The following is a 15,986-nucleotide window of genomic DNA, read 5'->3' on the forward strand; positions in this document are numbered from 1 at the left end:
AGATGACAGTCACTGACTACTATCATCAGTTTATGGAGCTATCTCGTTATGATGACGACATGCAGCTAGGACCGAGGGGTTTAGCTCTCCGTTTTGAGAGGGGTTTATCTGCCAAGATCGTGAGTCGTATGCCAGCTGGGGTTGCTACTGACCTCAAGAAAGTGTACCTAAGAGCGGGCCAAGCTGAGAGAATGGTGGATCTCTCAAGAGAGATTGATGAGAGGACTGCTGCTGAAAAGAGGAAAGCTGACAGTGGAAGCAACAGTCAGTCGGCCAACAAGAAAGGGAACTTCAATCATGCAAAGGCTTCTTCTGGTGGAGCTGGTTCCTCGGAGGAATCTCGTGGCTGGGGAAAGAATGGAGGTCGGAGTGTGAGTGAAAACTCTAACCTTACATGCTTCAACTGTGGTGGTGTAGGCCACAGGAGATGGGAATGCACGAGTTACAGGCTCGGCACTGGTTCAGGAGCTCGGCAAGGGAATTTCTCTCAGGGGCCAAATCAGAGTTTTGCTAGTAACCGACCGGGAGGATCATGGGGTAACAGAAGTGGACAGGGCTACTAGGGCAGTTATAACCGTAGTGGTGGTGGGTCATATCAACGTCAGAACAACAACACCACCCAGGATTCAGCAGCCAAGCCAAGTACCTCCAATGCTTCAGTTCAGGGTGGAGGACAGAAAAACAGTGGGAAGCTTTTCATGATGGACAAACAGGAAGCACATGATGATGCTCATGTAGTTACCGGTACCTTTCTTGTTCATAATGTACCATCCTTTGTTTTGTTTGATTCAGGGGCTACACACTCTTTTGTGTCTAAGGGCCATGCCATGTCTATGGGTTTGGGTAAGTTTGAGGTTGTAAAAGATGATGTGTTCATACCTTCAGGGGAGTCGGTGTCGTGTCTCAAGTTGTATAAGGGTGTGTCCATGGTGATTGGAGGGGTAGATTTACCGATAGATCTGTTAGAGTTTCCTATGGATGGGTTTGAGGTGATTGTCGGGATGGATTGGCTGGGCAAGTATGATGCCAGGATAGATTGTCGGCAGAAGAGAGTGTCTTTAAAGGGTCCTAAGGGTGTTAGGGTGTCTTATAGAGGGTTTGTGGTAAAACCTAAGTGTAAGTTCATAGCTGTGATGACTTTAAAGTCATGTTTGAGGAAGAAGTGCCCCTTGATTCTCTGTCACGTGAGGGATCACCAAGTAGAGCCGCCGACAGCTTCTGAGATATCTGTGGTGAGAGAGTTCGAAGATGTCTTTCCTGAGGAGATACCGAGTTTGTCTCCCAAGAGGGATGTTGATTTCAGCGTGGAGCTTAAACCGGGAACAGGTCCGATATCCAAAGCACCTTACTGTATGGCACCTAAAGAGTTAGCAGAGTTGAAAAAGCAGATACATGACACTACAAAAAAAACGTTTCGATGCGACGGACACACTGCGACGGAATATTAATCCGTAGCAAATTTAAACCTGCGACGGACCTCATGCTGTGCGACGAACTTGCGACGGACTTTCCGTTGCAGCCTATTTTCCCAGACCGCCAAATTTTCTGACATGGCGGGAAGGTCTGCGACGGAAATTCCATCGCGATAATAAAATAATAATAAATTCTGCGACGGAAATTCCGTCGCTATATTAAAATAATATTTTTTGTGTGACGGAATTTCCGTCGCAGAAATTTTAAAGTGTCCAGCTGTACACCTCTTAACACGCTGGAAAAATAATATTATTTTAAGTCTGCGACGGAAATTCCGTCGCAGGATTTATTATTATTTTATTTTTGCGACGGAAAGTCCGTCGCACGATTTCTTTATACGGGCTGCAGCGTCTTCCTCCTCCTTCATTATCACTCTTCAATTATTTACCCCAAATCACCCAAAAATCCGTCTCCCTCAATCTCACCACCACCACTCCCACCACCACCCTACTCCCCAAATCACTCCTATTTCTCCTTTCCCTTTTCCCCTTTCTTCTCCTTTTCCCTTTCCATTTTTTCCTTTCCCCTTTCCCTTTTTTTTTTCTAGCCGCCTTGCTCCCTCGCCGCCGCTCTTCTCCCTTGTCTCCATCTCTTAATTAATTTAAGGTTTGTTTAATTTATTTTACGATTTTGATTAATTAGGGTTTATGGTTATTATTTAAATTAATTATGATTAGTTTAAGATGTTTAGTATTATTAGGATTGTTTAGTTTAGTTGAAAGCCAATTTAGGATGTTTAGTATTATTAGGATTGTTTAGTTTAGTTGAAAGCCAATTTAGGATGTTTAGTATTATTAGGATAGTGAAATTTAGTTAAAAGCCAATTTAGGATGTTTAAATCAATTTTATAATACTTAGTTTAATTAAGTTTAGGATTGGTAAAATAAATTAGTTTAATTAATATCTAATTTAGAATGTTTAGGATTATTAGGGTAGTTTAATTTAGTTAAAAGCCAATTTAGGATGTTCAAATCAATTTTATAATGCTTAATTTAATTAAGTTTAGGATTATTAAAATGATTTAGTTTAATTAAAAGACAATTTATGATGTTTAAACCAATTTAAGGATGCTTACTCTACTTTTGCTTAGTTTTATAAGATTTATTAGTAATTATTAAGTTTGTTTTGATAAGTTGTGTACATTTGTGTCATGTGTATTTTTTTTTACAAATATTAATTCATCTTATGCTTGTGTTGTGATTGTTAATATATTTTTGACCTAGTACCCGTTCAGGGATTACACATTAGGTGTAATTCTTGAATAGTCCCCGTTTTGGGACTGTCTTTGAATCTTTTATGCCATTTAGGTGGTAAATACTCAATTTTTTTCTTGATTGTTATGAGACAAAATTTGGTTGACATTTCCTTTAATATTCTACGAATACATATGTAGAGTGAGAATTCATTCTAAATAATGTATTTGGAGAACTGTAAGGAAGTGCTGCCGAATTTTTGTCTCATTACAATCAAGAAAAAAATTGGGTATTTACTAATGGTATGAAAGATTCAAAGATGGGTTTAGGTTGGAGAGATAAGGACCCCAATACTGAAAGTATTTTTTTGCAGGTTGTGGTTGTGGTGGTGGTTGTTGTTGTTGTATGAAAAATTCAAAGATAAGTTTATGAATGCTCTTACCATTTTTATTAATAATTTTTATTTACTAATATATATGTAGATTTGCAATGAAGAGATTAGAACGAAACTGGATAAATGAAAGGTTGGATTCTAATAAAAAATTAAGGAAGGAATTCGTAATAGGGGTTAATAAATTCATTGATCATGTTAAGCAACAAGACGAATTCATTAGAAATAAAGAAATTAGGTGTCCATGTAGTAAGTGCAAAAATAAAAAGTTTTTAGTTGAACAAGAAGTACGAAAACACCTTGGTCTATTATGATTGGGTGTGTCACGGAGAGAAATTCCCCGTTGAGGAAGAGGAAATGGCAATGCCCTCTGACAATCCTTATAGGGATATGGTAGAGGAAGCGTTGCGCGATAGCATTGATCAAATTAGGGAAGAAGCTCTTAATGCCGAGGTGGTTGATGAATCTCCAAATCCCAATGTATTAGCCTTTTTTCAAATGTTAAAACGTGCCGAGCAACTTGTCTACGAGGGATGTCGACTCTCATTGCTACAGTCGGCTGCAAGGCTTGTCGCTCTGAAATGTGAACACAACTTAGCCCATAAATGTGTAGATGGTTTCACGTCACTCATGGGAGACCTTCTTCCTCAAGATCATATTTTGATGCGTAACTTCTATGAAACCAAAAATGTTCTCAAAGCTCTTCAACTTCCTCATGAAAAGATAGATGCATGTTTTAATGGATGTATGCTTTTTTGGATGGACGACGCTCTTCTCGACAAGTGTAGAAAATGTGGTAGAGCTAGGTATAAAAGTGCAAAGAATGCAAATGGCAAAAGGGTCCCCGAAAATTTCTTAAATTATTTCCCAATAGGGCTACGTTTGCAACGAATTTATGCCACAAAAAACCTCGCGGAACAAATGCGTTGGCATTAGGAAAACCCCCGAGTTAGTGGGACAATGTCTCATCCAAGTGACAGTGAGGCGTGGAAACATTTTGATCATCTTCATCCTTCTTTTGCATCTGAGCCTCGGAATGTTAGACTTGGACTTTGCACCGATGGTTTCTCGGCTTTTGGGCCATTCGGGAACACATATTCATGCTGGCCGGTGATGCTTACACCTTACAATTTACCACCCTGGCTATGCATGAAAAGACAATTTATGTTCTTAACATTAATTATTCCTGGACCAAAGAGTCCCAAACAAAACCTTGATGTCTATTTACAGCCTCTAATTCACGAGTTGAAGCAATTGTGGGACACAGGATTGTTTACATATGACGTGTCTAGGAAACAAAACTTCGACTTAAGAGCCGCACTCCTATGGACGATCAACGACTTTCCTGCTTATGGCATGTTATCTGGTTGGTCAACTGCTGGTGAGAATGCATGTCCATGTTGTACGAAAAAAAAGACTAAATCGACTTGGCTTCAGCATAGCAGAAAATGGAGTTGGTTTGATTGTCATAGACAATATTTAGACACTCATCATACTTTTCGCAAGGATAAAGTCCACTTTCAAAAAGGAAGAATAGAGAACGATGTTGCTGGAACGAGGTTATCGGGCGAACAAGTGTGGGAATGTGTGAAAGATTTACCAAAAATCGTGGATGCATCTGACCATGAATTGAAGACGGTTAAAGCGAAACGAATTGGGTGGTGGAAACAAAGTATATTTTGGGAGCTTCCATATTGGAGCACACTAGTAATTCGACATAACCTTGATGTCATGCATATTGAGAAAATTTTTTTCGAACAACTAATTCACACGGTGATGGATAGAAAAGACAAGACAACCTTGAACCCAAATGCACAAAAAGACATCTTACAACTTTGTTCAAGGTCGCGAAAGGTGGATTCAGTCGTTTTGAAAAAGAGCGAAAGAAAGTGTTGTGTGATTGGATATGTAATTTAAAGTTTCCAGACGGTTATGCTTCAGATTTGAGAAGATGTGTCGATATGAATGAGTTGAAGCTACATGGCTTGAAAAGCCATGACTCATGTGTTTATGGAGCGTTCTTCGCTGTTGCTTTAAGGCACCTTCTCCCAAAAAATGAGTGGAATGCCATAACTGAGATTAGTCAATTTTTCAGAGACTTGTGCACTTCATCAGTACAAATTGAAAAAATAACAAGTCTCGAGAAAAATATTGTCGAGATAATCTGCAAATTGGAAAAAATACTTCCACCTTCATTTTTTAACTCAATGGAACATCTGCCAATTCATTTGCCATATGAAGTGAAAGTGGGTGGTCCTGTGCAATATAGGTGGATGTATCCTTTTGAGAGGTAATATCAATATATTTTACGAAGCCTTTTAAGGTTATTACTTAATTTCATTCATTCTTAACCACTTTTTTTGTAGGTTCTTGAATCATTTGAAAAAAAAAATTGGAAATAAAGCTCGTGTTCAAGGGTCATTATGCAACGCATATTTGCTTGAAGAAATAGCAAATTTTTGTTCTTTTTACTTTGAAGATCATATAGACACAAAAGCAAAAGACCTTGACATAGGTCAGAAAAAGGCGAAGTATTCTACCTTGCCCGAGCTATTTCAAGATCATGAGGGCACTACTTCTGGAAAATGTCGTGAAAGATTTTTGGAGATAACGAATATGAACGTGCACACCTCTATGTTTTATCTAATTGTGATTCTGATGAGTTGAAACGTATGGAAAGGTAGGTGAACCAAATTTTAATTTTAAACGTTGTTTCAAGTAAAACATGCAAAAATTAATTCAAAACTTAATTCGGCATTTTTGAATAGGTTGTTTGAGGATTACATCAAAAGAGAATATCCTGAGGTTTATATGGCCGAAGATATTTGGAACAAATTTGAAACAAAATTCCCTAACTGGCTTAGAGGTCAAGTAAGTAAATAATATATATTCTATAATGCTTATTTAAATTACATTATTATTTGGTAAATAATTGGTTCATTATCATTAATTCTAGGTAAATAATTTAAAAGATCCAGTTGTAGTTGCCTTAGCAAATGGACCTTCAAAAAAAGTAAGAACATGGAAGCGTTATTCCATCAATGGATACAAATTTCGAGCTTTCATAGATGGGAAAGATTTGGAAAAGTCTACAATTAACAATGGAGTGTGTGTGAGTTCGATCAAGGAGCCGACTACTATGGAACCCTAAATGAAGTTGTTGAGTTGTCTTATACTGGCGAGAAAAACCCTTACAACGTTATTTTATTCAAATGTAATTGGATAGATAACTCAGAAAGACGAATGCAAGTACATAAGGAATATAAACTTGTGGATGTTAATCGGAGCAAAAAATTTCCAAAATATGACCCATTTGTATTAGCATATCAAGTGGAACAAGTTTGCTATGCTCCTTATCCAAACATCAAAAGAGATAAAGATCAGTGGTCAGCAGTATTTAAAATAAAGGCAAGATCACAAGTGGATGCTCCTACTGATGAATCTATCTTTCAAGAAGATGTTAATAATGGTGATACAACATTTACAATAATTGAAATAGAGGATGAGAATGAAAATGTGGAGGAGGAACAAGAAGAAACGCAAGGAGATAAAATGCAAGTACAGAATGATGATATGCAAGAGGAGGAAGATGAGGAAGAGTTAGGAGAGGAGGCTTTGAAGAAGTATTTAGAAGAAGAAGATGATGAGGATTTTTTAGAATCGCTTTTTGAAAGCAACGAAAACACTAATTTAAGTGATGGTGATGATGATGATGATGATGATGATGATGATGATGTCTAGGATTTATATTATTTGTAGATGTTTTGTACCCTTTCTTTCTATCTTATTACTTTGTTGGTACTATTAGTTGTAGATGCCGTATGGCTTAATTTAATGAAATCTAGTTTGTTTTCATTCAATCTTACTTTGCCAATTTCTTATTTGGTAGCTATTATTTAATTATTTGATTTCTTACTTTGCCAATTTCTTATTTTGTTGCTATTATTTGAAGCTTTGATTTCTTACTTTGCCAATTTCTTTTTTTGTTGCTATTATTTGATTATTTGATTTCTTACTTTGCCAATTTCTTACTTTGCTAATTTATTATTTGGTTGCTATTATTTGATTTCTAACAATGTTGAAGAATTTAGTTGGTTTCTATGGCGTCGAGGAGACGAAGACATGGTAGTAATAGTAATGCAGGAAACCAAGGACAGGGAAACGAGAATGAAGAAATACCAGCAGTTGACAAAATTCCTCTCGATTCTCTTGAGCAAGAAGGCGTTTGGTAAGTATGTTATTTTTTCGTAATTAATTATTTTTATAACGATATATATATATATATATATATATAAATATTTATTATCTTCTCATTCTTTTTTTTCAGGTTCAGTGATGAAAAAGTTGTGAACTTGATATCGGATACTATTGGATGCAACTACAAAGAACATGCTCCTAATTGGAAATCGGCGTCATCTACTCTAAAGAAGGATTGGTGGAATTGGTTTGAGGTATTAGTAATTGTCATTTAATTTAATACTAGGTATTTTATTCATTTATTTTATATTTATTTACAATAAAGTTTATTTTCTAACTTTATTGTTTATTGAACAGTGGCGTGTTAGTTACGATCCCCGTGACAAGGCAAGGGTTAAGAAGGCTTGGGAAGATGCCATGAAGACCCGTTTACGACAAATTATTTATCGAGCTTATCATAAGAAAGAGCATGAAAAGCCGGATTGGATTAGTGTTGAGTTGCACCGTCAATTGAAGAATAGACCACTTGAAGATCCTAGTTTCACGGAAGATCGGAGCAGAATTCGGCCAACCGTAGGTCGGGAAGTGACGAGAAAGGGAAGGCGTTGGCTACTCACGTAATGGGTCGAAAAAGCACTTTCCAATATATGGACTCAATGGTAATTTCTTCACTTTTTTTTTTAACTTAGTACCTTTTTTTTCTTAAACTTTATTTAAAGTTACTAATTATATTTAACAAGTATCAAAATTGCAGATTGATAAAGATGGAAAAGGAGATATTCCGTCCGCTTTGCAAGTGTTGGAGAAGACAAGGAAGCATGGCACAAAAGGATGGTTATCCAAAAAAGCTGGTCAACTCTTCGTAAGTTACTAAAATTATTTAATTTTTAACTCATTTTTTCAATCATGATTATTTAGTAGATGGTATCTAATCTTTCGTTTTTTATTGATATAGGGTAAAATCATCTCAAAGAAAACTCAGCTTCAGAGTCAAGGGGTCGAGAACATCGATGATAATGAGATTTATATTGAAGAACATGGAGGATTTGATAAGAAAGGTAGAGTACTTGGCGCGGGAAATGCAGCACCACAAATTTGGGAGCACCACCGCCGCTCGACTGGTAACCTCTTTTCTACTCCTCATACTCCGAGTTTTGTTGGTAGGGTCGTAAAAGAGAATGCCCGACTTAAGTAAGTCGAGGCCGAACAATCTCAAAGGCTTGCGGCAATAGAGGAGTTCTTAAGCCAACAAGGTTTTACCACTCAAACTTGTAACCCCGGAGGTCCATCTCAAGCTAGAAATGACTTTGATGATGATGGTGGCGACAATGCTAGGCCTACTCCTACTCTCACTCCCGTGTATTGATGTAGTTGTTTGTTGATTAGTAGTTATCATTCCTACCCATAGTTTATGGACTTATTTGGCTTTCTTTGTTGAACAATTATTGTACTAAACGGTTCTAAACCTTTTATTTTAAGTTAATGCGAAGACGTTGGTTGGAAATCTCGTCTTGAACGAGTTGTGAATTTGTCAATTTATGGATTTTCTGTATGTTTGTAGGAAACCGGGAGTATATGTAATTGCTTTCAAAGCAATTTGGGCGCTGGAAAAGGGCTGTAAACCCACTGGTTATTTCTTCTCTGCGACGGAAAATCCGTCGCAAATCTTGACTTTCATGTTGACTTTGGGGACACGTGTCCCATATGAACAGTGATCTGCGACGGATTTTCCGTCGCAGATATTGACTTTCTGGTTGACTTAAGTGCCTACGTGGCCTGTATGAACAGTGATCTGCGACGGATTTTCCGTCGCATATGTTGACTTTCTGTTTGACCAACTTGCCTACGTGGCCTCCAATGAACAGTGCCCTGCGACGGAAATTCCGTCGCAAGTCCCTCTTTTGCGACGGGTTTATGCGACGCTTTGATCCGTCGCAGATATTTAGCTGCAACGGAATTCCCGTCGTAAAACCAAATTTTGCGACGAAATAGAGCGACGGGTTAAATCCGTCGCCAGATCGATTTTTGCGACGGGATTGACATATTTGCGACGGAGTTTTCCGTCGCTATGGAACCTTTTCTTTGTAGTGTGATTTGCTAAGCAAGGGTTATATCAGGCCTAGTGTGTCACCGTGAGGAGCCCCAGTTCTTTTTGTAAAGAAGAAAGATGGGAGTATGAGACTGTGCATTGATTACCGAGAGTTGAATCGTGTCACAGTGAAGAACAAGTATCCTTTGCCTAGGATTGATGACTTGTTTGATCAGCTAAGTGGAGCAGGTGTGTTTTTCAAGATTGATCTGAGGTCGGGCTATCACCAGCTGAGGATAGCAGATGAGGATATTCCTAAGACAGCGTTCCGATCTCGATATGGTCACTATGAGTACGTGGTGATGCCTTTTGGGTTGACCAATACACCAGCAACTTTCATGGATTTGATGAACCAGATCTTTACACCGTTCTTAGACAGGTTTGTGGTTGTTTTCATCGACGACATCTTAGTCTATTCTAAGACTAAGGAAGAGCATGAAGAGCACTTGAGGATAGTCTTGCAGACTCTGAGAGAGAATCAACTTTATGCCAAGCTATCTAAGTGTGAGTTCTGGCAGGAGGAGGTGGCTTTTCTGGGTCATGTGATATCTAAGAAGGGGGTATCTGTGGATCCTAGTACGATTGAGGCTGTAACCAAGTGGGAGTCACCGAAGAATGTTGCTGAGATTCAGAGTTTCTTAGGACTTGCTGGTTACTATAGGAGATTTGTGAAAGATTTCTCCACTATAGCACAGCTTATGACATCTTTGATGAGGAAAGATACCAGATTTGTTTGGGATGAGAGTTGTGAGACGGAGTTTCAGACCTTAAAGGAACGCTTGACCATAGCTCCTATCTTAGCTTTACCAGAGGGATGTGAGAACTTTGAGGTTTATACCGATGCTTCAAAGAATGGTCTTGGTTGTATTTTGATGCAGGAAGGGAAAGTCATCGCTTATGCTTCGAGGCAGCTGAAGCTATATGAGGAGAACTACCCTACTCATGATCTGGAGCTGGGTGCAGTTGTTTTCGCTCTTAAGATTTGGAGGCACTACCTTTATGAAGCGACTTTTAAGGTGTTTTCTGATCATAAGAGCTTAAAATATATCTACACTCAAAAGGAGCTTAATATGTGACAGAGACGATGGATGGAGCTTATCGGAGATTATGACATGGAGATCGTCTATCACGAGGGTAAGGCTAATGTTGTTGCAGATGCTCTGAGTAGGAAGAGCGTTCATTCGCTATGTACAGCCATGTCCTTGCTAAAGCTGAGGGATGAGATATCTAGGATGGGGATCTTTATGATAAGGAAGGGAGATACCATCGGGGATTTGACGATCGAGCCAGAGTTGTATGAGAACATCAAGAGTAAGCAGGAGCTTGATCCTAAGATTCAGGAGTGGAAGTCAAGAGTAGAGAGTGGGACGGTTGCCAGGTTTTCTATCCATACAGATAGGAGTGTTCGTTTTGATGGGAGATGGTGTGTCCCTGAGGATACAGAGTTGAGGAGAGTGATCTTGACGGAGGCTCATTAAACTCCTTATTCAGTTCACCCGGGTGGTGACAAGCTTTACAAAGATCTTAAGAAGACTTTCTGGTGGCCAAACATGAAGAAAGATGTAGCTGAGTTTGTGGCCAGATGTTTGACATGTCAAAGGGTCAAGGGTGAAAAAAGGAGACCAAAAGGTAAGATACAATCTTTGGAAGTACCTGAGGGGAAGTGGGAGTCAATCTCTATGGACTTCATTGTGGGGTTGCCTAGGTCACAGCAGGGTAACAACATGATCTGGGTGATTGTTGATCGGTTAACCAAGTCAGCTCACTTTGTTCCAATGAAAGATACTTGGTCTAAGCAGCTGGCACTGGGTTACAAGAGGCATGTAGTTCAGTTACATGGTATACCTAAAGGTATCGTTTCTGATCGTGATGCGAGGTTCATATCCAAGTTTTGGCAAGAACTGCAGTAGTTGATGGGTACAACCATGAAGATGAGTACAGCGTTTCATCCAGCAACTGATGGTCAGACGGAACGAACCATCAAGACCTTAGAGGACATGTTGAGGACATGTGTTATGGAGTTTGGGGGCAGCTGGGAGGACAGGCTTGATCTGTTCGAGTTTTCATACAACAACAGTTATCATACGAGCATCGGGATGGCACCTTTTGAGGCTTTGAATGGCCGGAAGTGCCGAAGTCCAGTTTGTTGGGATGATAGTTCCAAGATAGTGGTTTTAGGGCTAAAGCTGGTACAGGATATGGTTGAGCAAGTCCAGTTAATTCGGCAAAAGATGAGAGCAGCTCAAGATCGTCAGAAGAGCTATGCCGTTTTACACCGTAGGGACATTGAGTTCGCAGTAGATGACAAGCTCCTTTTGAAAGTGGCCTATGCGAGGTGTGATGAGATTTGGGAAGTGGGGTAAGCTAAGTCAAAAGTTTATAGGTCCTTATGAGATTTTGGACCGTATAGGCGAGGTAGCCTATAGATTAGCCTTGCCACCAGCTTTGGATAGAGTCCACAATGTTTTTCGTGTTTCTTAGCTTCGAAAGTATGTGAGTGATCCATTACATATTCTTGAGATGGAGAATATCGAGCTTGATGAATCCTTGTCCTACGCCGAGATTCCTAAAGAGGTTCTTGATCGCAAGGTTCGTAAGACAAGAAATGGTGAGACGGTCTTACTCAAGGTCCTTTGGTCTAATCATAATGTGGAAGAGGCCACATGGGAACCCGAGGATGCCATGCGAGAACGTTTTCCTAGTCTTTCTGATCAGGTATGTTTGGTTACGGGGACGTAACCGTGTTGGGGTTGGTGTCCTTAACAGTTAGTGCAAGGACTTATAAATCTCTAAAAGGATCAAAGGGTATACTTTGTATCATAATCAGTTGATCCACGTTTATCAATAACGGTTGGCTTGCTAGATAAGTTTGACGTTATTGTCATACAGATGGCGGTGATCAACTGGTCCCTAAAAGTCACACCTATAGGATACGTTTGAGTGATGTGACGGTATGAAAATACAGTCATGTAGATGCCAATTTTGACTAACCAGTTAGTCTGAGTTATTTGACTAATAATTAGTTAAAATGTGATGTTGAGATATTTTATTTAATACAGATTAAATAAAAATGGCTAAGGCGAATTAAGCAATTAATTTGTAAAATTGAATATAAGCGTTTTATATTTAATTAAATGTATATTGAATATAATTATACAATACTGTTTTGTCGGACATGTATTAATAATTCAACTAACCCGTATTATTAGTTGATGCCTTAATTTCCGATAACCGATAACAGTTTATAATGAAACCGCGTCATATACACTTAGCGAGTTATGGACCGGACCACGAGTTTAAGTGAAGAGAAAATGAAAAGCCCATTTGGGCTCCTCTCACTCGGTTTGGCCGAGGCTCCCATAGACAAAAGGGGAGTCTTCTCCTCTTGTCTAACCTAATTCATTTTGCTAAAAATAATTAGGGTTTTGGGAATTGTGCCTCCTGAATCCCGGATCTCTCATCCAACACAAACTCACAAAACAATCCCCTCGATATTGCAACGCAATTAGGGGATTCTCTCTAGCACAAGGGCATTACTCGGACATCTTGGGTGCAACGATTAGGAGGAGATCTAACTTGATCTCTCATTGCCTTTTGCACTAGGACCGAAGGTTATTTCTATATCTTTGTCGTTTCCTTGTTATTTTCGTTTCATGACTATAAACTACATATAATTTTTGCGTTATAATCCTATAATTAAAGGGTATTATACGGATATTACCCTACAAGTGGTATCAGAGCGAGGCCACGTAAATTTTTATATGTGTTTTTCATCAAACGATTGTTGAAACGATGAATTTTGTTCAAAAATTGGCCACGGCTGCCTCCTTTTTGTCTCGGCATTTTTTTTAAAAAAAAAAAAAAAATTGCTGCGTTTTTCTTGGGAACCGTGTCCATGTACACGGTTGTTGGTTGATTTTGTCTTGTTTTCTGTTTTGATTTAATCTTTGCATATTATTTGTAATCGATATTCATTATAGTATGTAAAGATCTATCAATTGCAAAACGAAAAAAAAAAAAAAAACGTGTGGCTGTTTTATCTCGGCTGTTTTTTTTTTCACGGACTGTTTTTTTTTGCATTGGAAACCGTGTCAAGTTTACACGGTTGCATTGTCGTTTTTTTTTTGGTTTTGTTTTCGATTTGTTCTTTGCAATTGTTGTTTTAAACGATAATTACAACAATATGTGAAGATCATGTCAAATTGTAGTTTGAATTCTATACGGTTTAGATTAAATTGCAATTGAGTTTTATCAAATCGTTTTGTTGTTTGATCACATGTTTGATCTCGTTTTAGCCGATTAATATTTTTTTTGGCCTTTAAAGGCACTCGGCATTTCAGCCGAATTTAAAAAAAAAAATTTTTTTTTTTGGCCACTGGTACTGTTCACGTTCAGCAGTACAAAAAAAAAAAAAAAAAAAATTTTCCTGTTTTTTTTTTTTTCGGCCCCTTTTATTGCATAAAACGTTTTTATGCTCTCGCTTGTTAGTGAAACGGTTCACCCACGTAAATTAAAGTTACTTTAAAACGATTTATTGTAACGGATTATCTCGGATTAAAATTAACTTGACTAAAGCGGTTTTGTCATGTAATTTTAATTATCTTTGGTGGTTTGGATAAAAATTTTAACATAATTACGGAATTATGTCACGAATAAATTTAATTTTTTAGTTGATGCATTTTAATTTATCGTTCTTGTTTATATTTTGAATGTTTTGAATGCCTTTTAATTACGTATTTAATTATTTTGCAAACGATTGTAACTTAGTGTGGCCTTAGTAGAACATGTTACCGTAATGATGGAACACGGTCTTGGTTGTATTTTGAGATCTCGTATCTCCATTTTATTTCTTTTAATTACAGTTTTTATTTAGAATGTAAATAGGTTTATATTTGTAAATTTTAAATTGTAATTTTTGAGAAGACTAAAGATGGAGACCGGATGCTCACTCCCGCTACATGGACAAAGATGGAACACCAAGACAAGCTTTTCGGGTCCAACGGTGGATTCCAAAGTTGTATTTTGTTCTTTTTACTAGGATAGGCCACACTAGGAAATTTTATTTACGTATTGCATTCATTTATTTATTCTTGTAACGATAGTATGCATCATATTCCGCCTAAAAACCAAACCACCTAATAATTGCATGAAAACTGACACATATAGAGGTCACGAGTTAGTTTTCTTTGACATTCGCATGTCACACGATTTTAAGCCATCACCCAAATTAATTCATTCACGCAGACGCTAGTTATTCGTTCACTTAAAATGAATTATAACTAAGTTGATGGGATCTTCCTCGTATAAACAAAAATTGAGAACGGTCTTTATAGGTCAAACTCCAATGAGTCCCTTCTTCGTCGGTAGGCATAATATGACCCCTTCTACGTCGGGTAAGTTGGAACCGATTGACCTATTTTATCTCAACACTATGGTCACTCGTACGATCCTGTGACTATGGTGGACTATAGATAGGATATACGAAAATCTATCGACCAAGAGTTCTTCCAGAAGAATTAGCTAAACAGTTGGCTTATCAATTTACAGAAATTGAGTCTTGGGATCACTTGTATCATTCTTGAGGGAGATCAATTATGCAAGTGCATTGAGTCTACACGTTAAAATGAATTTTAAAATAGACTTAAATCACCTCGATGAGTTGCTTATTTCGTTTTGTTTTTCTTTCTTTTCAGTGTAGATCACGTTCTTTAACTGCAAATAACAAATGGCTGGTCACTTGAACGACCCAATGCCTAGTGCCACATTGGACCGTGAGTCCTGGCTTCGGATCTTCATGAATCGGATGAATCGTCAACTCGATCAAGAATGATGGATCAAACTGCGGACTGGGAGGCAAACATTACGGAATCTTTGCCGCTGGCCGACGGAAGCTCAGATTTCTGCTTGAGCCCATGCCGTCACACCCAGGCCCCACGGCTGGAGTTAACGAGATCGACAAGTATAAAGATTTCGCCTTGGAAGCGGGTGCGATTAAAAACGTACTCATTTTTGCAATGGAACCCAATTTGCAGAAACGCTTCATAGCCCAAGGTGCAAACAAGATTTTCACCACGCTCACCAAGGAATTCTCGAAAGCACCGAGAATCGTGACCTATGAGCATACCACTCGCTTCTTTGATGCGAGACTCCGAAAGGGCCAACTTTGTTAGCCCACACATTCTCAGCATGATTGAGAATGTCGAGAAGCTGGAGACCTTTGATTGTAAGATCAGCGAGAACATTGTGATCGACCGCATACTTCACTCACTCCACGATGGTTATTCGCAATTTAGAGCGAATTACTATATGAATGATTTGAAGAAAACTCCCCATGAACTGCACTCCCTCCTCGTACAGACCGAGAAGGACATGAAGTTCAGTGGGAGCATGAAACAGGATGTTCTCGTTGTGACAAACAAGGGAAAGGGTAAGGGCAAAGCTCAGGCAAACCTAGCAGTAGGTAAGGCGAAGTTCAAGAAGTCGGGTTCAGGTAAGAGTGGGCCTGGTGAGTCGAGCAACTCATCAGGCGCGACAAAGAGCAAAACCGAAAACATGGAATGCCATCACTGCCACAAGACTGGGCATTGGAGGCGGACATGTCCTGTTTATCATGAGGACATAAAAGCGGGTCGCGTTAAACTCG

This window comes from Silene latifolia, chromosome Y, assembly GCF_048544455.1.
Source record: "Silene latifolia isolate original U9 population chromosome Y, ASM4854445v1, whole genome shotgun sequence".
Classification (NCBI taxonomy): Eukaryota; Viridiplantae; Streptophyta; class Magnoliopsida; order Caryophyllales; family Caryophyllaceae; genus Silene; species Silene latifolia.